The 25,222-nt window shown below is 46.5% G+C and overlaps 1 protein-coding gene and 1 long non-coding RNA gene across 46 annotated transcripts in view; both read right to left on the bottom strand.

Annotated features, from left to right (window-relative positions):
* LOC122459549 overlaps window positions 1-24,887 on the bottom strand; it is a 29,507-nt gene extending 4,620 nt beyond the window's left edge. The window contains exons 1-3 of the long non-coding RNA XR_006280316.1: window positions 24,877-24,887; window positions 11,219-11,229; window positions 9,747-9,749 (exon numbers count right to left, since the gene is read on the bottom strand). This is a non-coding gene — a long non-coding RNA (uncharacterized LOC122459549). The remainder of the gene's footprint in view (window positions 1-9,746; window positions 9,750-11,218; window positions 11,230-24,876) is intronic.
* The window catches only part of NRXN1 (neurexin 1), a 1,286,326-nt gene that overhangs the window by 401,933 nt on the left and 859,171 nt on the right, over window positions 1-25,222 (bottom strand). The gene's annotated exons all lie outside the window — the stretch shown is intronic.

The following is a 25,222-nucleotide window of genomic DNA, read 5'->3' as shown; positions in this document are numbered from 1 at the left end:
TGGTCCGACCAGGACAGAAGGAAGGGATCGGAGATAGCGCCCTTTCCCAGCCCCCCTCCCCCCCCGTGGAACAGAACTTTCTGTCTCGTCGCAAACAGGTCCACCTGGGGAGTTCCCCACACTCGGAAGAGCTGGTGAGCCACTTCTGGGTGAAGAGACTACTCGTGCTGGGAGGAGAAGTCCCTGCTCAAGCGATCCACGTGCGTGTTGCAGACGCCCAGCAGGTGGAAGGCTCTCAGAGAGATGTTGTGGACTATGCAGAAGTCCCACAATCTGAGGGCTTCGCAGCAGAGGGTGGAGGATCGGGTCCCACCTTGCCTGATGATATAGAGAATCAAGGCCGTTTTGTCTGTGAGGACTCTGACCACCTTGCCCTGTAAGTGCGAGCGGAAGGCCACGCATGCCAGATGTACCGCCTTGACATTTATGTGTAGGGATAGCTCCAGGGCCGACCACAGCCCTTGGGTCTGAACGGTCCCCACATGGGCCCCCCAACCCAGGTCCAACACATCAGACACCAGCTCCAACGACGGGGCCCTGTCTTGGAAAGGGACCCCTTGGAGCAAGTTGTTCGGGGTGGACCACCACCGAATGGAGGAGATCACTGGGTGAGGCATGGTGAGGACCTTGTCCATCCTGTCCCGGGCCTGGGAGAACTCCGAGGCCAGCCAAAGCTGGAGGGGTTTCATTCGGAGCCTGGCATGGCGCACCACATACATGCATGCCGACATGTGACCCAGGATGTAGAGGCATGCTCTGGCCATTGTCACAGGGAACTTTGTGACCGTGTCGATGAACCCCTTTAAGGTCTTGAATCTGTCCGGTGGGAGGGAGGTCATGGCTGACGAGGCATCCAGGAGTGCCCCGATAAACTCTATGCACTGGACAGGGACTAACATGGACTTGGTGTCATTTACTAACAGGCCCAAGGCAGCACACGTGGACAGTAGAAGCGTCATGTGATCCCGCATTTGTGACCGGGAGCTGCCCTTGACAAGGTAGGGAAAGCTGCCCTTGACCGATCGTCCAGGTAGGGAAAGATCTGGACCTGCCGGCACCTGAGGTAGGCCGCCACCACTGACATACATTTTGTGAACACCCTTGGGGCAGTGGATAGGCCAAACCATAAATTGGTAGTGATTCTGTCCCACCAGGAAACGGAAGAAGCGTCTGTGCCCCTCGAATATGTGGATGTGGAAATACGCGTCCTGCAGATCCAGAGCAGCGTACCAATCCCCTGGATCCAGGAAGGGGATGATGGAGGCCAGGGAGACCATGCGGAACTTAAGTTTGACCATAAACTGGTTAAGATCCTGCAGGTCCATGATGGGCCTGAGTACCCCTTTGGCCTTCAGAATAAGGAAATAGGAGGAGTAGAACCCCTTGCCTCTGAACTCCCTGGGGACCATTTCCACCGCCCCCAGGTCTAGGAGCTGCCCCACTTCCTGCTCTAGCAGGGCTTCGTGTGAAGGATCCCCCAGAAAGAACAGGGGTGGGGAATGGTTGGGTGGGGGCAAAACAAATTGCAGCGTGTAGCCCTGGGAGACCGTGTTGAGAACCCAGCGGTCCAAGGTTAGTCGCGACCACTCCGGGAGGAAAGGACACAACCAATTGCAGAAGGGAAGCTTTACTGAGGGGGGAATCCCCTTCGGGAACTGTCAGGGTGCCCCCCGGCATACCATCAAAACCGCCTTTTCCCCATCTGCTTGCCCTTGGAGGACCCAGGCTGCGGGGCAGGCCGTGACTGCCACTGAGGGCGCCTCTTATAGTCTCTTGACTTTTTATAGGCAGCCTCGTACTTAGGCTGGGCAGCCGGAGCAGGGGCCTTCTGCGGCTTAAATTTAGTTTTGGCTGGAGACGGAACATAAAGACCCAGGGTCTGCAGGGTCGTGCGGGAGTCCCTCATGCCATGCAGCTTTGTATCCGTTTGTTCCACAAACAGAGTTTTGCCATCAAATGGGAGATCCTGCATGACTGACTGTGCCTCACTGGACAGCCCGGACAGCAGGAGCCACGACGCCCTTCTCATGGACACCGCCAAGGCCATGGATTTAGCTGCCGTGTCCGCCGCATCTGATGCCGCCTGCAAGGATGCCCTTGCAGCAGCTGCACCCTCCTCCGCCAGCACCTTGAACTCTTTTTTATCACGCTCCTGGAGAGAGTCCTCGAATTTGGGCAGCACACCCCACAGGTTGAATTCATATCTGCCCAGGAGAGCCTGGTGGTTTGCCACCGGCAACTGGAAACTTGAGGATGAATAAACCTTTCTGCCAAAAGAGTCCAGCCTCCTTATTTTTCTTTATTTTTCAGAGTGGGGGCTGGTTGGCCCTGCCGCTCCCTGTGGTTGACCCACTAGACAACCAGGGAGTTGGGCGTCAGGTGCATGTAGAGGTACTCGTGCCCCTTGGTGGGTACAAAGTACTTGTGTTCCACCTTCTTCGAGATGGGGGCCAGGGAAGCTGGCATTTGCCACAGGGCATTTGAAATCCTTGCCACCCCCTCATGGGGGGGCAAAGCCACCCTGTCCGGTGCCGAAGATGACAATACATTAAACAGGGAGTCCAAAGGCTCCTCTAGCTCCTCTTCCTGGAGGTGAAGGCTCGATGCCACCCATTTTAAAAGTTCTTGATGGGCCCTAAAGTCCTCCTGCGGGATGGAGGGGGGTGGGGCTGCTACCGCCTTATCTGAGGAGGGCGAGGAGGACGGTGCAGTATTCTGGGTATCCGCCGGCACTGGAGGGTCCACCACCTGGTCTGTCTCTGGGCACGGTGCCAAGGACGTATGTCCCACCGACCCTCTCCTCAGGGGCCTGGAGAGAGAGGCCGATGGCACCTCTGAGGCTCCAGCTACCGAGCGGGCTCCAACCGGGGGCTACATTGGAGGCCACAGTGCCCACTGGTACTACTGTGCCGGCCACTGGGCCCAGTGCCACTGCACCTGCTGTGGCACGGATGGCCCCGGCTGTTTGGCCTGGCTGGCCTGGCCCATGGAAGGTCGACTACGAGCAGAGCACAGGCTGACAAACAACCTGCCACTGCCATGGGACCGGGAGGAACGGCGGTGCTGGGAGCAGCGTTGCCCACGGGACCGCAATCTCAATGTGGAGGATGGGTACTGCCTATAGCTTCTGCTCCACAATCTGCTCTGATAAGCAGACCTGCGACGGCTCAGTGCCAGCAATCTATGCCCTGGGCTGCGGAGACTGTGCCTTGGCGGAGACTTGGAGCGGAATTCCGAGCGGGAACGGTGACGATGTCCGTGCCGCGACTGGCTGCGGTAAACCCTATGAGACGAGGACCTCTGGCAACGTCTGCCTCAGTCCTGTCGGTAAGCACTCCATGGCGTGGAGCTGTGCCGGGAGTCCCAGTTGGACGGTACCAAACCAGACAGTCTGGTGGGAGTCGAGGACGAGCCATGTGGACTGCGTCCTAAACAGTCACTGGGTGGAGAACGGCATCGGGAACATTCCTGCAACTGAGACCAGTGCCGCGCTGGGGGCAACTGTGGAGAACCCAGCGGTGGCTTGCCTCTGGAACAGGGTACCGACACCGGCAGCGCTCCTGATACCAGCATGGTTATGACGTCTCTGGCCATCTGCAGTGCCTCCAGCGTGGATGGCATCTGAACATCCAGGGAGGCCTGGTCCGACGTGGCTGCGCTACTCCACTCAACATACAAATACAAACAGATGGACATCATACCGAAAGGACTGAAGGTAAAAAATCCATTACAATCTACATACCACACAGACTATGCTGACAGCTTGTGCCACACACTCTCAAAGAAACTGCGGAACCACCTGATCAACATCCTCTACAGCAAACAGGGAAAGATTAAGAATGAGCTCTCAAAACTGGATACTCTCATAAAGAACCAACCTTCCACACAAACTTCCTCGTGGCTGGACTTTCCAATAACTAGACAAGCCATTTACAAAACACACTTTGCTTCTCTACAAAAGAAAAAGGACACTAAGCTATCTAAACTACTATATGCCACAAGGGGCCACAACAATGGTTCCCGTAACCCACCCAGCAATATTGTTAATCTATCCAACTACACTCTTAGCCCAGCAGAAGAATCTGTCCTATCTCGGGGCCTCTCCTTTTGCCCCTCCACCCCACGAACATGATACAGTTTTGTGGTGACCTAGAATCCTATTTTCGACGTCTCAGACTCAAGGAATATTTCCAACACACCTCTACCAACATATTAACCCACAGAGACCTTCCAGCCAACACTACAAAAAGAAGGATTCTGGGTGGACTCGTCCTGAAGGTCGAAACAGCAGCCTGGATTTCTACATAGAGTGCTTCCGCCGACATGCACGAGCTGAAATTGTGGAAAAGCAGCATCGCTTACCCCATAACCTCAGCCATGCAGAAAACAGTGCCATCCACAGCCTCAGAAACAACTCTGACATCATAATCAAAAAGTCTGACAAAGGAGGTGCTGTCGTCATCATGAATAGTTCGGAGTATGAACAAGAGGCTACTAGGCAGCTCTCCAACACCACTTTCTACAAGCCATTACCCTCTGATCCCACTGAGAGTTACCAAAAGAAACTACAGCATTTGCTCAAGAAACTCCCTGAAAAAGCACAAGAACAAATCCGCACAGATACACCCCTAGAACCCCGACCTGGGGTATTCTATCTGCTACCCAAGATCCATAAACCTGGAAATCCTGGACGCCCCATCATCTCAGGCATTGGCACCCTGACAGCAGGATTGTCTGGCTATGTAGACTCCCTCCTCAGGCCCTTCGTTACCAGCACTCCCAGCTATCTTCGAGACACCACTGACTTCCTGAGGAAACTACAGTCCATTGGTGATCTTCCTAAAAACACCATCCTAGCCACTATGGATGTAGAAGCACTCTACACCAACATTCCACACAAAGATGGACTACAAGCCGTCAGGAACAGTATCCCCGATACTGTCACGGCTAACCTGGTGCCTAAACTTTGTGACTTTGTCCTCACCCATAACTATTTCACATTTGGGGACAATGTATACCTTCAAATCAGCAGCACTGCGATGGGTACCCGCATGGCCCCGCAGTATGCCAACATTTTTATGGCTGACTTAGAACAACGCTTCCTCAGCTCTCGTCCCCTAATGCCCCTACTCTACTTGCGCTACATTGATGACGTCTTCATCATCTGGAGCCATGGAAAAGAAGCTCTTGAGGAATTCCACTATGATTTCAACAATTTCCATCCCACCATCAACCTCAGCCTGGACCAGTCCACACAACAGATCCACTTCCTGGACACTACAGTGCTAATAAGCGATGGTCACATAAACACCACCCTGTATCGGAAACCTACTGACCGCTATTCCTACCTACCCGTCCTCCACATTGAGATTGCGGTCCCGTGGGCAACGCTGCTCCCAGCACCGCCGTTCCTCCCGGTCCCATGGCAGTGGCAGGTTGTTTGTCAGCCTGTGCTCTGCTCGTAGTCGACCTTCCATGGGCCAGGCCAGCCAGGCCAAACAGCCGGGGCCATCCGTGCCACAGCAGGTGCAGTGGCACTGGGCCCAGTGGCCGGCACAGTAGTACCAGTGGGCACTGTGGCCTCCAATGTAGCCCCCGGTTGGAGCCCGCTCGGTAGCTGGAGCCTCAGAGGTGCCATCGGCCTCTCTCTCCAGGCCCCTGAGGAGAGGGTTGGTGGGACATACGTCCTTGGCACCGTGCCCAGAGACAGACCAGGTGGTGGACCCTCCAGTGCCGGCGGATACCCAGAGTACTGCACCGTCCTCCTCGCCCTCCTCAGATAAGGCGGTAGCAGCCCCACCCCCCTCCATCCCGCAGGAGGACTTTAGGGCCCATCAAGAACTTTTAAAATGGGTGGCATCGAGCCTTCACCTCCAGGAAGAGGAGCTAGAGGAAAGCCTCTAGCTTTCATCCAGATCATACCACTCGATCCATTGTCTACAGCCAAGCTCTACGATATAACCGCATTTGCTCCGACTCCTCAGACAGAGACAAACACCTACAAGATCTCTATCATGCATTCCTACAACTACAATACCCACCTGCTGAAGTGAAGAAACAGATTGACAGAGCCAGAAGAGTACCCAGAAGTCACCTACTACAGGACAGGCCCAACAAAGAAAATAACAGAACGCCACTAGCCATCACCTTCAGCCCCCAACTAAAACCTCTCCAACGCATCATCAAGGATCTACAACCTATACTGAAGGACGACCCATCACTCTCACAGATCTTGGGAGACAGGCCAGTTCTTGCTTACAGACAGCCCCCCAATCTGAAGCAAATACTCACCAGCAACCACACACCACACAACACAACTACTAACCCAGGAACCTATCCTTGCAACAAAGCCCGTTGCCAACTCTGTCCACATATCTATTCAGGGGATACCATCATAGGGCCTAATCACATCAGCCACACTATCAGAGGCTCGTTCACCTGCGCATCTACCAATGTGATATATGCCATCATATGCCAGCAATGCCCCTCTGCCATGGACATTGGCCAAACTGGACAGTCTCTACGTAATGAATGGACACAAATCAGACATCAAGAATTATAACATTCAAAAACCAGTTGGAGAACACTTCAATCTCTCTGGTCACTCGATCACAGACCTAAGAGTGGCTATCCTTCAACAAAAAAGCTTCAAAAACAGACTCCAACGAGAGACTGCTGAATTGGAATTAATTTGCAAACTGGATACAATTAACTTAGGCTTGAATAGAGACTGGGAATGGATGAGTTATTACACAAAGTAAAACTATTTCCCCATGGTATTTCTCCCCCCCACCCCACCCGCCACTGTTCCTCTGATATTCTTGTTAACTGCTGGAATTAGCCTACCTTGCTTGTCACCATGAAAGGTTTTTCTCCTTTCCCCGCCCTGCTGCTGGTGATGGCTTATCTTAAGTGATCACTCTCCTTACAGTGTGTATGATAAACCCATTGTTTCATGTTCTCTGTGTGTGTATATAAATCTCTCCTCTGTTTTTTCCACCAAATGCATCCGATGAAGTGAGCTGTAGCTCACGAAAGCTTATGCTCTAATAAATTTGTTAGTCTCTAAGGTGCCACAAGTACTCCTTTTCTTTCCGCTCAACATGAGTCAGAGGCCTAGAGGCCGGAGGGGATCGAGGAGTGCCCGACATGGGTCTAGTCTCTGCCCCTCATTTACCTCGGTGCCGCTGCGAAGAAGGCACTTTCTTAGCCTTCTTATGCCCTATAGACGGAGAGCAGTGCCGACTAGTTGAAGGGACTGGGAGGTTGCCGCACACCGATGCCGCGGTGCCTGGTGCCGACTCGGAGCGGCGCACTGGAGCTGCGGAGAGCGCAGACTCCATGAGAATGGCCCGGAGCCTAATGTCTCTTTCTCTATTAGTCCGAGGTTTAAACGACTTGCAAATTTTGCAGCAGTCACTGATATGGGTCTCACCCAAACAGCATAGACAGCCTGCATGTAGATCACTCCTTGGCATAGATTGCTTACAAGTGTCGCATGCCTTAAAACCCGGGGAATGGGGCATGCCCTGGCCCGGGTACTCTAACTAAATGAACTAACTGTAACAGCTAATTAACTACAGGTACTAGCACTGAACGAACAAAAAGTTCTGGGGACGAGCTACAACAAAGCTGGAGCAGCGCAGTTCCGATGCACCTTCACTAGTGGCAAGAAGGAACTGAGGGTGAGGGGAGCACGCAGCTCCCCTTATACCACGTCATGGAGGCGCCACTCCAGGGGTTGCTGGGGTGCTCCCCCTACAAGTACTGCTAGGGGAAAAAGTTCTGGCACCGATGCACATGGCAAGTACGCACACCTATTGTGGAATACACATGAGCAATCACTTGAAGAAGAACAAATCTTTATACAACTGTGTGGCCCCAGACAACTAATGGGCAAACATACTTTTTAAAAATGTACTTATTGGTACCACATTCTGCAGCTAGTTTTCAGAGTATATGTATTCTTTAATGTTCTTCTTGTAGGTCTCACCACTTTTCTTACAGAATACTTTAATAGGCTGGTATTTAAATTGGAAGCTTTAGGAGAGATGCATCTCCTGAAGCATTTAGTCACCTATGTTAAGAGCCAAGGCTTTTCCCTCAATTTACCAACTGGTTTTGTATATGTGTGAAAATTCTTTATGGCTTTATTTGTTAACAACTTGAGATCTTTCTAGCACCTGCAAGAGACATTTAGCGTTCCTTAAGGAGACTTTTTCCAATTTCAGCAAGCGAGACATATTTGCTTTAAGGTGAATTGTGAGTGACTCCATCAGACCTTTCTTTTCTTTTCTTTTCTTTTCTTTTCTTTTCTTTTCTTTTCTTTTCTTTTCTTTTCCAAAGAAAGACATTTTCTTAATTAGGTTTAGTTCCAGTTATTATAAACCATTGGGGAGGCCTGAAGAAATACTGCTTAGCAGTTTGAAAAACTAATTGGATCTTAGATGTGGGCAGACATCTATCTTATTCTGGGTTTATACAAGAGATCATCATGATAAAAAAAGTGTCTACAGTAAACCGTGAAACATTAAAACTTTTCTGTTTTTTAGATAATACAGGCTTTATCTATGGATAGCTCAAACACATCTCAAACATAATGATCCTGTCTTTGGGTACTCTGAAAGATATTGACATAATATAGGGAAAAACTCAGCTCTTTTATTGTGCTCAAGATTGATTTGACCCTTGAGCTACTACTCTGGGAACTGAGTTTTGTAACCATGTAGCCCCTTTCATGAAATAGCTCGTTTATAGATTTCTCTCCTTTTGTAAACAGAGGCCATTTTGTATTTCTCTTCAATATAACTATGTATCCCACTACGGTTCTGTCTAAAATGGGTGGATTAAGGGAAGTTTTTTTCCTGCAGAATACATTATATACCCTCCCTTAATAGTACATTATATATCATTTTCCCAGTATATTAAATGCACCACACATCCATTTGCCTGCAGCAGTGTTTTAGATTCTCCTTCATTGAATAATGTAATGCAACTGTCGGTTCCTGTCCTGTCTCAGTTTATTTCAGATCATATTACTTCAAACTGTATGTTTCTCTTTATTATGTTACCGTTGCAATATATGAATCATCATAATATTGATGTTTGCTCAACATATATTCTGAGTGATAGGCCCAGTTTTCCTATAAAAACTCTTGAAACAAAATGAGCAAGACAAAATATTACAAGATTGCAGAGGGTTCCTTATGTTTTCTGTACATAACTGCATTTGGATTTTTATGCTCTGCATCTTGATCTTCAAAAACCACATTTATAAAGTAAACAGCAGTCATAAGCTGCTAATGCTTGCGAGAGAAATGTCTGTAAAGGACCTGTTTACGAACAGTTATTTTTCAAAAGTATGCATTATATATCCCACTGTCTCCACATGTTAATAAAAGAGACAAAGTGGGTGAGGTAATATCTTTTATTGGACCAATTTCTGTTGGCGAAAGAGACAAGCTTTGAAGCTACACAGAGCTCTTCTTTAGGTCTTCCTCAGATATTATCTCACACAGTTGGTCTCTCTAATATCCTGGGACCAAAAAGGCTACAATACTGGAAACAAGATGTTAGTAAGGACAAAAAGAAAAGAAGTACTTGTGGCACCTTAGAGACTAACAAATTTATTTGAGCATAAGCTTTCGTGAGCTACAGCTCACTTCATCAGATGCATTTGGTGGAAAATACAGAGGGGAGATTGATATACACACACAGAGAACATGAAACAATGGGTTTTATCATACACACTGTAAGGAGAGTGATCACTTAAGATGAGCCATCACCAGCAGCAGGGGTGGAAAGGAGGAAAACTTTTCATGGTGACAAGCAAGGTAGGCTATTTCCAGCAGTTAACAAGAACATCTGAGGAACAGTGGGGGGTGGGGTGGGGGGGAGAAATAACATGGGGAAATAGTTTTACTTTGTGTAATGACTCTTCCATTCCAGTCTCTATTCAAGCCTAAGTTAATTGTATCCAGTTTGCCAATTAATTCCAATTCAGCAGTCTCTCGTTGGAGTCTTTTTGAAGTTTTTTTGTTGAAGGATAGCCACCCTCAGGTCTGTAATCGAGTGACCGGAGAGATTGAAGTGTTCTCCAACTGGTTTTTGAATGTTATAATTCTTGACGTCTGATTTGTGTCCATTTATTCTTTTACATAGAGACTGTCCAGTTTGACCAATGTACATGGCAGAGGGGTATTGCTGGCACATGATGGCATATATCACATTGGTAGATGCGCAGGTGAACGAGCCTCTGATAGTGTGGTTGATGTGATTAGGCCCTATGATGGTGTCCCCTGAATAAATATGTGGACAGAGTTGGCAACGGGCTTTGTTGCAAGGATAGGTTCCTGGGTTAGTGGTTGTGTTGTGTGATGTGTGGTTGCTGGTGAGTATTTGATTCAGGTTGGGGGGCTGTCTGTAAGCAAGGACTGGCCTGTCTCCAAAGATCTGTGAGAGTGATGGGTCGTCCTTCAGGATAGGTTGTAGATCCTTGATGATGCGTTGGAGAGGTTTTAGTTGGGGGCTGAAGGTGATGGCTAGTGGCGTTCTGTTATTTTCTTTGTTGGGCCTGTCCTGTAGTAGGTGACTTCTGGGTACTCTTCTGGCTCTGTCAATCTGTTTCTTCACTTCAGCAGGTGGGTATTGTAGTTGTAGGAATGCATGATAGAGATCTTGTAGGTGTTTGTCTCTGTCTGAGGGATTGGAGCAAATGCGGTTATATCGTAGAACTTGGCTGTAGACAATGGATCGTGTGGTATGATCTGGATGAAAGCCCGTTGCCAACTCTGTCCACATATCTATTCAGGGGACACCATCATAGGGCCTAATCACATCAGCCACATTATCAGAGGCTCGTTCACCTGAGCATCTACCAATGTGATATATGCCATCATGTGCCAGCAATGCCCCTCTGCCATGTACATTGGCCAAACTGGACAGTCTCTACGTAAAAGAATGAATGGACACAAATCAGACGTCAAGAATTATAACATTCAAAAACCACTTGGAGAACACTTCAATCTCTCTGGTCACTCGATTACAGACCTGAGGGTGGCTATCCTTCAACAAAAAACCTTCAAAAACAGACTCCAACTGCTGAATTGGAATTAATTTGCAAACTGGATACAATTAACTTAGGCTTGAATAGAGACTGGGAATGGATGAGTCATTACACAAAGTAAAACTATTTCCCTATGTTATTTCTCCCCCCCACCCCACCCCCCACTGTTCCTCTGATGTTCTTGTTAACTGCTGGAAATAGCCTACCTTGCTTGTCACCATGAAAGGTTTTCCTCCTTTCCCCCCCCCCCCCCGTGCTGCTGGTGATGGCTTATCTTAAGTGATCACTCTCCTTACAGTGTGTATGATAAAATCCATTGTTTCATGTTCTCTCTGTGTGTATATAAATCTCCTCACTGTATTTTCCACTGAATGCATCCGATGAAGTGAGCTGTAGCTCACGAAAGTTTATGCTCAAATAAATTTGTTAGTCTCTAAGGTGCCACAAGTACTCCTTTTCTTTTTGTGAATACAGACTAACATGGCTGCTACTCTGAAACTTGTTAGTAAGGACAGATTTTGATGTTATATGATTAAAATATGACCATGTAGATCATTATTGCCACTACTGTTATATAATTGCAACAAATCTTGTACAAAGTATGTCATGTAAGGTGTCAATGGAAAAATTATGAGTTGCTGAATATAATTATCCTATTTGTACGCATATATCATTGCCATGTCTGAAGTTATGAATATTGACCGTATACCTGTATTTGAAATGTTTGCTCCTGCATAACACTCACAAGGTAGTTTACATCCAATTTAGCTAGCACATTGTGAATGGACCATTCAAGTTGATGGCATGTCAGCAAACACAATGGGCCACCATGGAAGAAGCTTATCCCCACCTGATGGACGTTCCTGTGGACATTTTAGCCAGAATATGGGAAATGGTTCCAGCTATAATTCATTGAAGGACATGTGGCCAGCTCATGTGACACTGGAATCCATCTTGTGCTTGTACTTTCCCACTGTCTGCACTAAAAGCAGACATTCCACATGGCAGTAGGGTTGCAAGGTGTGAAGTTTTCAACCGGCATGCCCGGTCGAAAAGGGATGGTGCTGCCCAGGCCATTTAAAGTCTGGTCAGCAGTACAGTGGGGCTAAGGCAGGCGCGTGCAGCTCCAAGCATTGGCCAGTATGTCCCTGCAGCCCCTAGGTAGGAACCCAAACCCTCTGCCCCAGCTCAGAGCCCCTTCCCACACTCTGAACCCCTCATTTCTGGTCCCACTCCAGAGTCTGCACCCCCAGCCAGAGCCCTCACCACCTCCCACACACCAACCCTCTGCCCCACCCCAATGAAAAGGAGTGAGTGAGGGTGGGTGAGAGCGAGCGACGGAGGGAGGGGCATGGAGTGAGTGGGAGGCAGGGTCTCGGAGAAGGGGCAGGGAAGGGACAGGGCCTCAGGTCAGGGGCAGGGCATTCAGTTTTCTGCAATCAGAAAGTTGGCAACCCTACATGGCAGAGCTATAAAAGGCCTTGAAAGCATCTCCATTTCACTCTTTCCTGCTCTGATCTCTGGAGTATGGACTTATACTAATAGGAGCATTCTAACCAATGGACTGAGGACATTCCAATCTTTTGGAAGCAACCAGACACATTATGTGCCATCAATTTATTCCACCACTGCTTCAAGCCTGATACAAGAATTTTTAAATTATTGTATGTATTCGATTCCTTTAACCAATTTTACCTCTCATCTCTTTTTTTCCTCTTATAAGCCTAGATATTAGATACTAAACGATTGGCAACTGCGTGATTATTGGGTAAGATTTGAGTTAAATATTACTGAGGGACAACCTTCACTCATTGATATATTTGCTTTCCACAACCAACTAACTCTCTGTATAAGTTTTCATGAGTAATGTACCCTAATACTTGGATGCTAATATCTAAACTGTATTGTTAAATTTATTCACCTAAATTTCGGTTATTGCAGATTATGTACTATATGTATTTTATGACTTTTAAACCAAACTTCATATTTGTGGATAATCTAAGCACTATACTCAGATGTACAGACTCTCTTTCCTTAAACTGTGTATTATATAATTTTAACATTAGCTTTAATACAAATTTTAAATTTGAACTGAGTATGTGGCTGGTCCTTTGGGATCAGAAGAACCCTTTGGTTGAGGAAATTGGTTTTAAATAACCACTCATTATTACGTCGAGTATCTGGGTGTTGAATCCAGGACTGGAATATCTAAAAAGACTGCATTTCTGACTTCTTGTTAGCCAGTGTGGTGAGAAAGAAGTTTACTTTTGTTGCTGGTTTGGTATATTTTATGGAAGATTAACCACCAGTTTGGGGTGAGTCTGCCCCATTTCTGAGCAGTTTGTCCTTAATCTGGTATTCTCAGTTGTGACCCACTGAGGCACAGTGACACAGACTAATCCATTAATCCTTCATGAGCAAACCTGAGCTAGTTAACGTTATTAATCCTGGAGACAGAGTTAAGTGAATGGCTGTGTTAGCAGTAATAATCTCAGGACTGTGCAACATGCTAGCATACAAGGGAGCAGAGCTGGCCTGAGTCAAAAGAGACTCACTTAGCCTCAAAGACTTGTGGAGAAAGGGACCGATTTGCATCAGACTGTATTGAAGAGAAGACCGACAGTGAAAAAGGAAGCATGCAATTGATAAGGTTTCTGCATATCTACCTAATTTATTTTCCTGTGAATTATCACCTATTTTTGTCACAAAGCTTCTCCTGCTCCATAAGTGTAGCGGGGCTCTTTGGTGGCTTCGCCCACACAGTAAACTCTAGGATGGCCACACTAAAGCCAGGGCTTGCAAAGTGAAGAAGTGGAGGGAGAGAGGAGACAGCAGACATCTTTTGATGTACCTTCAATAACCCCCATTTCCCCCTTCCTGCCTGCAGACAAATGCTTTGCATTCTTTGTGAAAGAGAAGGCTGGACTGGGTTTCCTCCACATCCCACCCATACTCTCCCTCAATTGCTTACTTTGGGCTTTAGGACTAAGTGAGGTATCACCCCCCTCCAACTTCATCCTTCCATTCCCATCAGAAACTAATTAATCTCTGTAGATTCCTCAACTTCTGAAATATAGAAAAAGCTATTTTTAGCTTTAGCTACTTTTAATTACAAGTCTAAGAGGGAATCAAAGTAAAAGGGAAATGTTCAGATTCTCCACTCTTCTTAAAAATAATGAACACTTTGATTAATACGCACTGAGAAGAAAATGATTTATGAAATAGTCAAGACATGGCTTTGTCAATCACAGGCTCATCTCAGTTCTATCAATGGTAACATGTGAGAAAAACTACTGTACTAAGAAGCTAAGACTGTCCTGACAGGCAATGAATTAGCTAGATCAATCCTGCTAACATCACTTTTGCACTTAGCTTTCTAATTCCTTAAGAGGACTGTCTTTTCAGTTTGTAAATAAAAAGTAATGAATAGTCATTCAAAGTTACAATCCTAAATAAATGGTCATAAAGTATTTTATTATAGATAGATAGAATATATGAACTGTTTATTTATTCAAATGAGAACACTTAGCTCAGGTAAGAGTGATTTCTCTACAACCTAACTGTGCACATTGCATGCATCCACTTAATTCATAGAGTTTGTTTTTCATATAGTAAAAGTTTCATATGCCAGCTACAAAGATTTTCTGGAAACTGAGAAAAAAAATCAATTATAAAACTGGGGGCTATATTCAGATCTCATTTAAAGTCAGGAAAATCCAGAGTAATTCCAGAAAAATTAATGGAAATACTCTGGATTTATCAAAGTGTCACTGAGATTGGACTCTGTCCCTGTGAATGTAATCATATTTGATTGAAGACCCAGTTTTAGGATGTGTTTAGAATAAAATAATCATGTATATTCATTTTCTTATCTTTGCACGTGGCAAAAACAATTTTTCTGTGCAATATACATTAACAAACACACAATATATATACACACATACTAAAGATACTCTTATTTATATGAACAAAGAATACCTTAGCAACAGACAGATTTCGAGAGCATCTGCATATTTTTAGTAAAGCATTGAATATCACAGCAAATTGCTCTCTGATTGGAGAAGAAATGGGCACCAAGTATTGAATATGAACTTTTACCATCCATTATCATGCCAGTTTTCTTTTCATCATGAGGCTTTTGTTCCTGGCATTCATGTAGCCTCAGAAGATGAAGGTTGCTTTATGCATGCTTATATCTGTATTCAGTTGTGATTAAGACTGTATGTTTTTCATGGTCATGACTTCTGTGACTAAAACCATGATGTGGGGGCGGGGGGGGAGGGGAGTATTAATGAAATTCATGGTATTTTTAACTCATAGAACAAGACTTCGCACATATATATACTCAGTAGGAAGAAGCACACTCAAAGCATTAGTCTTTGTGTAATGCAAAGCTTCTCACCACATCTTAGCAATGTGCAATGTTACAAGGAAATCCATCAAGAATTATAATCTAGGTTAGAACAAAATAGCCTTATATAGATCATAACAGGAAAAGAAACATATATAGTTTATCCCAATTAGCTGGAAGTCCTGACAGAGCAGATTGCAATGTTGAATTCATTACTATGATGTAGAAAATACATGGCTTGTGGAGACTCCCAGTTGTATTTATCTGGATTATAGAAACTCAAAAAAGTATTCTATCCTTATCTCCTGTGGACAGATCACTTTTCTGAACTACTACAGAGAAACAAGATACCAAAACCTACAAAGACATCACTTGCAGTTATCTTTCATCAAATCCAAATACAGACAAGATTTCTTTTAACAAAGTAAATATCGAAGGAATAGTGTTAAACATCTGTGTCAACAGAACTGGATAGTTAACACAGTTAGAAAAAAGTGACAAAGTTTTCTATGCTATCTCAACAGTTTAATCACCTGAAGGAGCAGAGAGGAAGAAAGGACCTTTGACAACCAGACAGCAAGGCAACTGTACCACAAATAGAAGTAGCTCATGAACAATAGCAATTCTTGGTCTCCCCCTTCACTTTGCCACCATTTGCCATAAGTATAGTGTATTCCCAATGTAATTATATGATTCCCACACATCGATTCAGCCCTATAAAATATGGGCCCCAAACCTATTTTATTTATGAAATACTCATTGAAATCAATGAGAGTTTCACGCACAGACAGACTGCAGCAATCATGCCATAATGTAGAGATCTTTCCTAAAAAGACCAGATATCAAACACGATTAAGGTTTATAATGCTCATATTTTAGCTACCTCCAGCAACCTACTATGGCTAGAAACAAAAGCCTTATGCTGTCGAAAGCTGGGACTTTTTGCCTTACAAGATTGTACGACATTCATTTCTCATATGGTTCTGGTTCTCATATGGTTCATACCTTGAAGCTCTCACAAATCCCTCTGTCTAGCAGTATTTTGAAACTAGCCCAGGACTGAATTTTGCAAGCCCCAAACCTCAGAACAATGCAAATGTAAATCCCAAAGCAAATAACAATGCATTTTATTCTCAAAGCACTTTGCAAAACATTACTAAATCCTCTCAACAACTCCAAGAAGTACCAAGGTGGGTATTCCCATTTGACAAATGGCAATTCCGAGGCAGGCAGGTTAAGTGGCTTGCCCAAGGTTCCAGAGGAAATGCACTAAAGCCAGAATTAGAATTCAGGAATATAGCTGAGAGAGAAATTATTTCCCCATCACATGAGAATTTGAGTTTCTGAATTTTTTTTTCTGTCCCAAACTGGAATGAAAAATTGAAATCTCAAAATATTTTACAAACTGAAAATCTGAAAAACATTTCAGATCAGGTCAATTGAAATGTTTTGCTTTGATAATTTTACAGCATTTCATTTTTGTTTCAACCTACTTTATTTTTTAAACTTTTTTAAACTATACATTAATTTAAATTTCAAAATAAAAAACATTTCAACCTGAAAAAAGGAAATTTTTGTTTCAAAAATGTCAAAATTGGACATTTTGACAATTTCTAAACTTCTTTTAAACAAATTTTTCAAAATGGGAAATTTCTCAAAACTGACCCTTTCCTACAAACAGTTTTGACTTTGATAAATCAGCATTTTAATAGAAAAATATTTCACCAAAAACATTAATGACCAGTTCTAGCAGTACCCCACATCCCAGTTCTCTGCTCAGTCCTCTGCTCACATCAGGAGTCTCTCTCTTCAGGTCAGATTTGACTCCTAGATACACATATGCAACTCAGGGGAATCTGATATCAATTGGAAACATCTGCTTAAGTCAAGGACATCATTTGGCCCTACAGGACAGATTCTAGTCTCAGTTATATTCAGTGTAAATGTAGAGTAACTACTGCAGACAGTTGAGATTAGAATCTGAACCACTGAATCTAAATCTTACTCTCTACATCCGTCTTCATTTTGGCTGTTTTAACATTAAAGACACACTGGCCGACCTCTGCAATATTTCCATACAAAAGAGATGATATACTATATCATTCACATTGTATCTCCACCCTAGGTTGGAAGAGACCTCAGGAGGTCATCTAGTCCAACCCCCCACCTCAAAGCAGGACCAACACCAACTAAATCATCCCAGACAAGGCTTTGTCAAGCCGGGCCTTAAAAACCTCTAAGGATGGAGATTCCACCACCTCCCTAGGTAACCCATTGCAGTGCTTCACCACCCTTCTAGTAAAATAGTGTTTCCTAATATCCAATCTATACCTCCCCCTCTGCAACTTGAGATCATTCTTGTTCTGTCATCTGCCATCACTGAGAACAGTCTAGATCCATCCTGTTTGGAACCTCCCTTCAGGCAGTTGAAAGCTGCTCTCAAATCCCCCCCTCACTTTTCTCTTCTGCAGACTAAATAACCCCAGTTCCCTCAGCCTCTCCTCGTAAGTCATATGCCCCAGCCCCCTAATCATTTTCATTGCCCTCCGCTGGACTGTGTCCAATTTGTCCACATCCCATCTGTAGTGGGGAGACCAAAACTGGATGCAATACTCCAGTTGTGGCCTCACCGGTGCTGAATAGAGGGGAATAATCACCTCTCTCAAACTGCTGGCTCCTACTAATACAGGCTAATGTGCCACTGGCCTTCTTGTCAACAAGGGCACAATGCTGACTCATATCCAGCTTTTCGCCCACTATAATCCCCAGGTTCTTTTCTCATTCTCTTTCCCACTCTCAGTCTTTCCTTTCTCTTTCTCTTTTTTCTTTTTTGTGTCCTTATCATGCTTCATTTTCATCACTTTCAATGCTCAGTGAAAGAACTGTTTCTTTAGGAGTCTGTTGCAATAGTCAACTACAGACTCTCGAGTTGTAAATAAGGCTTCTTCTCCCCTCTTGACTTTTGCCCATTTAGAATCCAAAAGGCAGTCCACAGCTTTTGAGACAATAAAATAATCAACTCTGTGGCCCATCATGTTGGTAGATTTTGTTGGACAGAAGAAACGTAGGTATTTGTCTACGGCTTTCTCCTCTTTGAACGGCGCACCAACTTCCTGGATTTGCTTCCTATGTCTCCTCCACTCTGCCATTTTGTCTCCGTCTGGTCTGCTGGTTACGTGGGGGAGGGAGCCACACAGGAGAATGATAGATGGGAGGTACATAAGCCCCAGGATGATCAGAGCCTTATTCCCTGTGGTCTGAGGAAAGGTTATTACAGGTTAATTAGAGCACCTAGAGCCAATTAAGGCCCTGCCAGAGACCTAATAAAAACCCCTGCTTCAGTCAGACTGGAGGCGAAAAGGAGAGCTGATTGTAGTTTGGAGCAGTACTGTGTTTGACCAGAGGATCCATGTACCGGGGAAGGGAAACCCTGCTCAACAAGAGCAGAGGGACTCCCCAGGTGCAGAGGACTGAGAGAAACCCTGCCCAAGGGGGGAGAGGGCAGAAAGCCCAAGAATAGGGACAAGAGCTGGCGCCCTTACCCATCACACAAAGGAAAAGTGTGGGACCCACCATAATTGCATCAGCCATTAGTCACACCTGGTGTAGGGGGCGGGATTCCACGCCGTGGACTTAATCCAGTGTGAGCCAAAACCATCCCGTCCCCAAGATGGACAACATGGTCAAAGCACTGGTGCAAGCCACGGTGGCCCAACAGGAGGCAGCAGACCAGTCATCTGCTGATGAGTCAGGCTGCCCAGGACTGGGCTGTGCTGCATGAAGTGGTTAACTACATGAAGGCCATTATGGAGCTGAGCTGCAGCTGCAACAGGACATGGACTGTACAGGCCAGCAACTGCCTGCAGAAAATGACGCAGGAGGATGATGTGGAGGCATACTTCCTGGCCTTCGAGAGAGCAGCGCTGCGGGATGCCTGGCCCCAAGATCAGTGGTCTGGTATCCTCGTCCCATTCCCGTGTGGGGAGGCCCAGAAGACCTACTACGATATGGCCACGGAAACTGCAGCAGATTACCCCCAGCTGAAGGCAGAGATCCTGGCCAGATCCAGAGTAACAATGGCGTTGGGAGCCTAGAGGGTCCATGAGTGGTGGTATAGTGAGAACAAGGCACCACGGTCGCAACTGTTTGACCTAATCCACTTCACCTGGAACTGGATGTGCCCCAAGGCCCTTACCTCTGAGAAAATGATGGAGCTCATGCTGCTGGACCAGTATATGAGGGGGCTACCATTGGGCCTCCAAGCGTGGGTTGGCCAGAATGACCCTTTCACCTATAATGAATTGGTCACCCTCGTAGAGAGACAGCTGTCAGCCTGTGAACTATTCCAGATCCCAGGGGATGACACACGTCGGACCAGGAGAACTCCAGGTGAACCATAACTGGAAGGAGGAGCAGCCTGAGGCCCTGAAGGGACCTGGGGGCTTAGGGGGTGAGGGCTGGGAAGTGGAGCAAATAGCCCAAGACAGAGGGCGACAACTGGGGTAAGGTATCAGTGTTACTTGGGGGAATTGGGGGACATAGCAGCCCAGTGCCCCAACAGGGAGGAGTCCATGCAATGCAATCTGGGGGATCACGGAGAGCGATATAGCCTAATCAGCCAGTAGCAACGACCCCACATAGGTACATGAGGTTGGTAAAAATGAATGGCATTGAGACCATAGCTTTGGAGGATTCTGGGAATGCTGTCACACTGGTCTCAGGGAAGTTAGTGGGGCAAGACCAAATGACCTAAGTCAAAAACACAGGAGTAACATGTGTCCAGGGCACCGTAAATGTCTACCCCATGATCCCAGTATGGATTGAGATCCAGGGGAATACTATCAAGGTGAGCGCAGGGATGGTCCCCAGACTCCCCTACCTGGTCTTAGTCGGTAGGAACTTCCCAGGGTTTGAGAATTTACTCCTCCCAAACAGTAGCAACCCCTGGGCTGAGCCAAGGCACCTATGAATAGCCCCTCTCCAATTTTCACTGGACTTGTCCCAGAATTATTTTCATCCCCTGGGAAGCCCCAGAAATCTAGGCAGGAAAGGAGGGCAGATAAAAGGCTAGGAACCAGGATTTTGGTAGGGAACCAGAAAGCTGCCCTGATTGGTGGGCAGGAAGCCTGGAGAGAACTCAGACCAGTGAGGACCCAGAGGAGGTCCCCAGCACCAGTAGGAGCAACCCAGGAGGTGGAGTCAAAACCAATCCCACAAAATTAGGCCAGATTGGTCCTGCACGTGAGAATTTCGGGCAGGACCAAGTCTATGACCTATATGCAAACATGAGGGAGGTAGTGGAGATAAACAGCATGCCCATGAAGGGGAAAGGCAAAGACCCAGGGCCATATTATGTGGTCAAACGCAATCTGTTGTACCAGATAACGCAAATCCGGGGAAGTGGGAGAAGTAGAGCAGCCCTTAATACCACGGAAGCACACAAAAGCAGTGTTAGAGCTAGCTCACAGCCATTTATTTGGGGGACATCTAGGAGTGGATAAGACCCTGGATAGAGTCCTAAGGAGGTTTTACTGGCCAGGAATACGGGTGAAAGTCCAATGCTATTGCACCTCCTGCCCAGAATGCTAGTTGCACAGCCCCCGACCTCATTTACGGGCCCCGTTGGAGCCCTTGCCTGTTACTGAGGTCCCTTTTGAAAGGATAACCATGGACCTAGTGGTTCTGTTATAAAAACTGGCATGGAGCCACTGAAGCATACTCGAAGCATCCTTTACTACGCCACACAGTACCCAGAAGCCATTCCCCCAAGAAGCCCCACATCCAAGGCAATAGCAAAAGAACTGCTCAAGGATTTTGTTAGAGTGGGCATCCCTAAGGAGATCCTGACAACCATGGAACTCCCTTCATGTTAAAATTAATGAGGGCCTTATGTACCCTGCTCCGCATCCAGGCTCTGCGGACCTCAGTCTACCATCCACAAACAGATGGCCTGGTCAAGAAATTTAATCAAACCCTAAAAAGCATGATCCAGAAGGAAGAAAAGACTGGGATACCCTTCCACCATACCTGATGTTTGCAACATGGGAGGTCCCACAGGCATCTACTGGATTCTCCCCCTTCAAGCTACTGTATGGATACCACCCGGGTGGCATATTAGATATCACCAAGGAGGATAGGGAAGAACAGCCCAACCCAGGGAAGAACATCATTAAGCATGTGGCACAGATGAGAGAGCAAATAATCTGAGTGACCCCCATAGTACAAGAGCATTTGCAGAAAACACAAGAGGCCCAGCGGACCTATTACAACCGCTATTACAACCAGGAGAACCGCTATTACAACCAGGAGAACGGGTGATGGTGCTGGTGCTGACAGCAGAAAGCAAGCTCTTGGCCAGCTGTCATGGGCCATATGAAATAGAGGAAGCCAATTATAAGGTAAAGCAATCAGACCGCCAAAGGCTAGAGCAGATCTACCAAGTAAAATTACTTAAATCCTGGCACAACCGGGAGATATGCCTGATCACCCAGGGAGCTCCATCCCAGACAGATGGCCCTTAGGGGCAGGTGAGGATATCCCCCGAACTAACTCTGGAACAATTAACAGAGGTCATTGAGATGATCCAGCAGAACCATGCAGCCAGCCTGTACAACAACGGTCCAACACCATATTTTCACCTGTCACACAGCAAGGGTAACGATAAAACTGTACTAAGTACCAGAGGCAAAAAGGGAAGAAATTAGGTTGGAAATGAGGAGGATGCTGGAACTTGGGGTTATTGAAGAATCCCGAAGCCAGTGGTCCAGCCATATTGTCCTAGTCCCCAAGCCTGACAGCACCCTGAGGTTTTGTAATGACTTCTGAAAGTTGAACGAAATATCCCAATTCAATACCTATCTAATACCATGCATCAATGAGCTAGTTGATCAGTTAGGCAAGGCCTGATACTTGACCACCCTGGACCTGACAAAAGGCTACTGGCAAATCCCCCGGCTGAGGACACCAAGGAGAAGACCTTCTTCTCTACACCTGACAGCCTCTTCCAATACACCATCCTCCCTTTCGGATTCCATGACCCCTCCACAACATTCCAACAACTAATGGAAAAATTATTATGACAGCACACCATGTATGTCGCCACCTATTTAGACAATGTAGTCATCCATAGCCCTGACTGGGAGACGCACCTAGGAAAAGTAGAAGCGGTGCTAGAGGCCCTTAGACAGGCTGGCCTCACCGCCACCCTTCCCAAGTGTGCGGTGGGGCTAGGGAAAGCCAGATACCTCAGGTATGTAGTAGGAAGGGGCCTGGTGAAACCCCAATGGAAGAAAGTAGAGACAATACAGGGTTGGCCCCAATCAGTCCGCAAAAAGCAAGTCAGTATTTCTAGGGAGAGTGGAATACTATCAAAGATTCATCCCTCACTATGCCACAAGGGCATGGCCATTGACAGACCTGATAAAAGCTCGGGGCCCAGATATAGTAAGGTGGACCAATGCAACGGAAAAAGCATTCATAGATTTAAGGACCGCCCTTTGCTGTCATTCAGTGCTCACAGCGAAAGACTTTGAGAAGGAATTAATCCTACAGACGGATGCCTCGGAGGTAGGGCTAGAGGCCGTCCATTCACAGATGGTTGAGGAGGAGAAGCACCCGATCCTGTATGTCCGTTAGAAACTCCTCCCCAGGGAGTAATGGTACACCGTCATTGAAAAGGAATGTCAGGCGGTTAAATGGGACATGAAGACTATGATAACAAAATTCATGTGGTGGGGGGTGGGGCTGAGGGGTTCAGAGAGTGGGAGGGGGGACTCAGGACTGGGGCAGAGGGTTGGGGTGCAAGGGTGTGAGGGCTCTGGCTGGGGGTGAAGGCTCTGTGGTGGGGTCAGGGATGAGGGGTTTGGGGTGTAGGACAGAGCTCAGGGCTGGGGCAGAGGGTTGGGGTGTGGAAGGTGCGGGCTCTGGGGTGGGGCCAGGGATGAGGGATTTGGGGTGCTTGCTGCACTAAGGCAGTGGTGGGGAGAGAGGACTCCCCACAGCCCTCTCTCACCGCAGCAGCTCAGGACCAGGGGAGAAGCGCCTTTCCCCGGCTGTGGCTGCTTTGGCGGGGCTGGGCTGGGCCAAGGGAGGCGCTCCTCTCCCCCAGCCACAGCAAGTTCAGGGCAGGTCTGCGCTGGGGCTGGCGGGGAGAGGCGTCTCTCCCTGCAGCGGCAAGTCTGTGCTGAGGGAGAGTCATCTTTCCCCACTGCAGCTCTGAGCCCCTGCTGTGCAGCCATACAGCTTAGAGCAAACTTAGGTGACTAGATGGTTCCTATACCTGCAACCCTTCCATTTCTGGGTACAGCATAAGGCCGGAAGCCAACACGGCAATGCTGACAGCCTGACACAAGAGCACTGCCTCTCGTCCCAAGTAGTCCAACCCTGTAGCGTTGAGCGAGGGGGCGGCGGTGGAAGGGGGAGATATGTGATACAGCAGGGCAGCAGGAGAGTGATAGATGGAGGTGTATAAGCCCCAGGACGATCAGAGCCTTATTCTCTGTGGACTGAGGAGAGGTTACTACAGGTTAATTAGAGAACCTGGAGCCAATTAAGGCCCTGCCAGAGACCTAATAAAAACCTCTGCTTCAGTCAGAGGGGAGGAGGGAAAGAGAGCTGACTGTACTTTGGAGGAGTACTGTTATTGACCGGAGGATCAGAGTACCAGGGGAAGGGAAACCCTGCTCAAACAGAGAGACCCCACAGGCACAGGGGACCGAGAAACCCTGTCCAGGGTGGGAGAGGGCAGGAAGCCCAAGAATAGGGGAAGAGGCGGCGCCCTGACCCATCACACGAAGGAAAAGCATGGGGCCCACCATAACAGCATCGGACATTTGCCACAATACATGCTAAATTACACACCAATGTTTTGCTGTTCTTATTAAATGATGGGGGAAATATTGACATATGACTTATGTCAGAAACATAAGTTATAAAATTCCTTAAGAAAAAAAAAAGAGAAAAGTAACTTGTTCCCTTATTGTTCATTTAAAGAAAGAAAAGCTTAATGCTAGAGAAAATGTGACCTGAGTGAGTAGGAATTCATGAAGTCTTTTAGAAAGATTTCTATTCTACTGATTTTCTTTTATATTCAGAACATAAAGACTTTTAAAATTAAATTAACATTTATACCTAGAGTTCTCAATTTAATTGAACTTTTAAAAAATTGTCAGGGTATAAAATCACATCTTTTAAATAAATAAAATAGCTAGAGATAATTTCAGAGAGTGTATCTGTCAATAGGCAGAACATACAGTACATATTATAAGATATTCAAATGTAAGAGACACTTAACAGAGAACAATTTTTATCCACTATGGTCTTGAAATCAACGGTAGTTAGGACCTAAGTACTTTTGGTAATCTGGGCCTATATACCTCCATGTGATCCAGGGGGCATAAAGTAAGCTGCAAATATACCAAGTTATTTTAAAAGCAATGCTGTGTATTCTCCACATGTTTACATGCTCCAAACAGGGATTTTAATTGCTTATGCAAAACAGCTATCTTGCTCCCAGTGTATCTCCAAAAGGGGACCTTGGCCAGGCTGAGAAAGGGTGTTTCAACTTAGTGCAGCACAAATAAAGATCTTTCTGTCTCAAAGGTATTGAAAATGATAGCCATGCTCTTTGCAACAATTCATCCACCCATTTGGTTAGGTAACTACTGCTCAATGATGTCCAAAGCTGCAAGGGCTACTACATCCATTCAAGAGGTTTTCTATTACATATAGATCTATCAGTGAAAACATCATAATGAAAGGCAATCAAGGAAATCAGGTTTACAGACTTCCTAGAAGACATGTCCACA

This window comes from Dermochelys coriacea, chromosome 3, assembly GCF_009764565.3.
Source record: "Dermochelys coriacea isolate rDerCor1 chromosome 3, rDerCor1.pri.v4, whole genome shotgun sequence".
Classification (NCBI taxonomy): Eukaryota; Metazoa; Chordata; order Testudines; family Dermochelyidae; genus Dermochelys; species Dermochelys coriacea.
The sequence above is the reverse complement of the archived record's forward strand: the minus strand, read 5'-3'. Positions and strand labels throughout refer to the sequence as shown.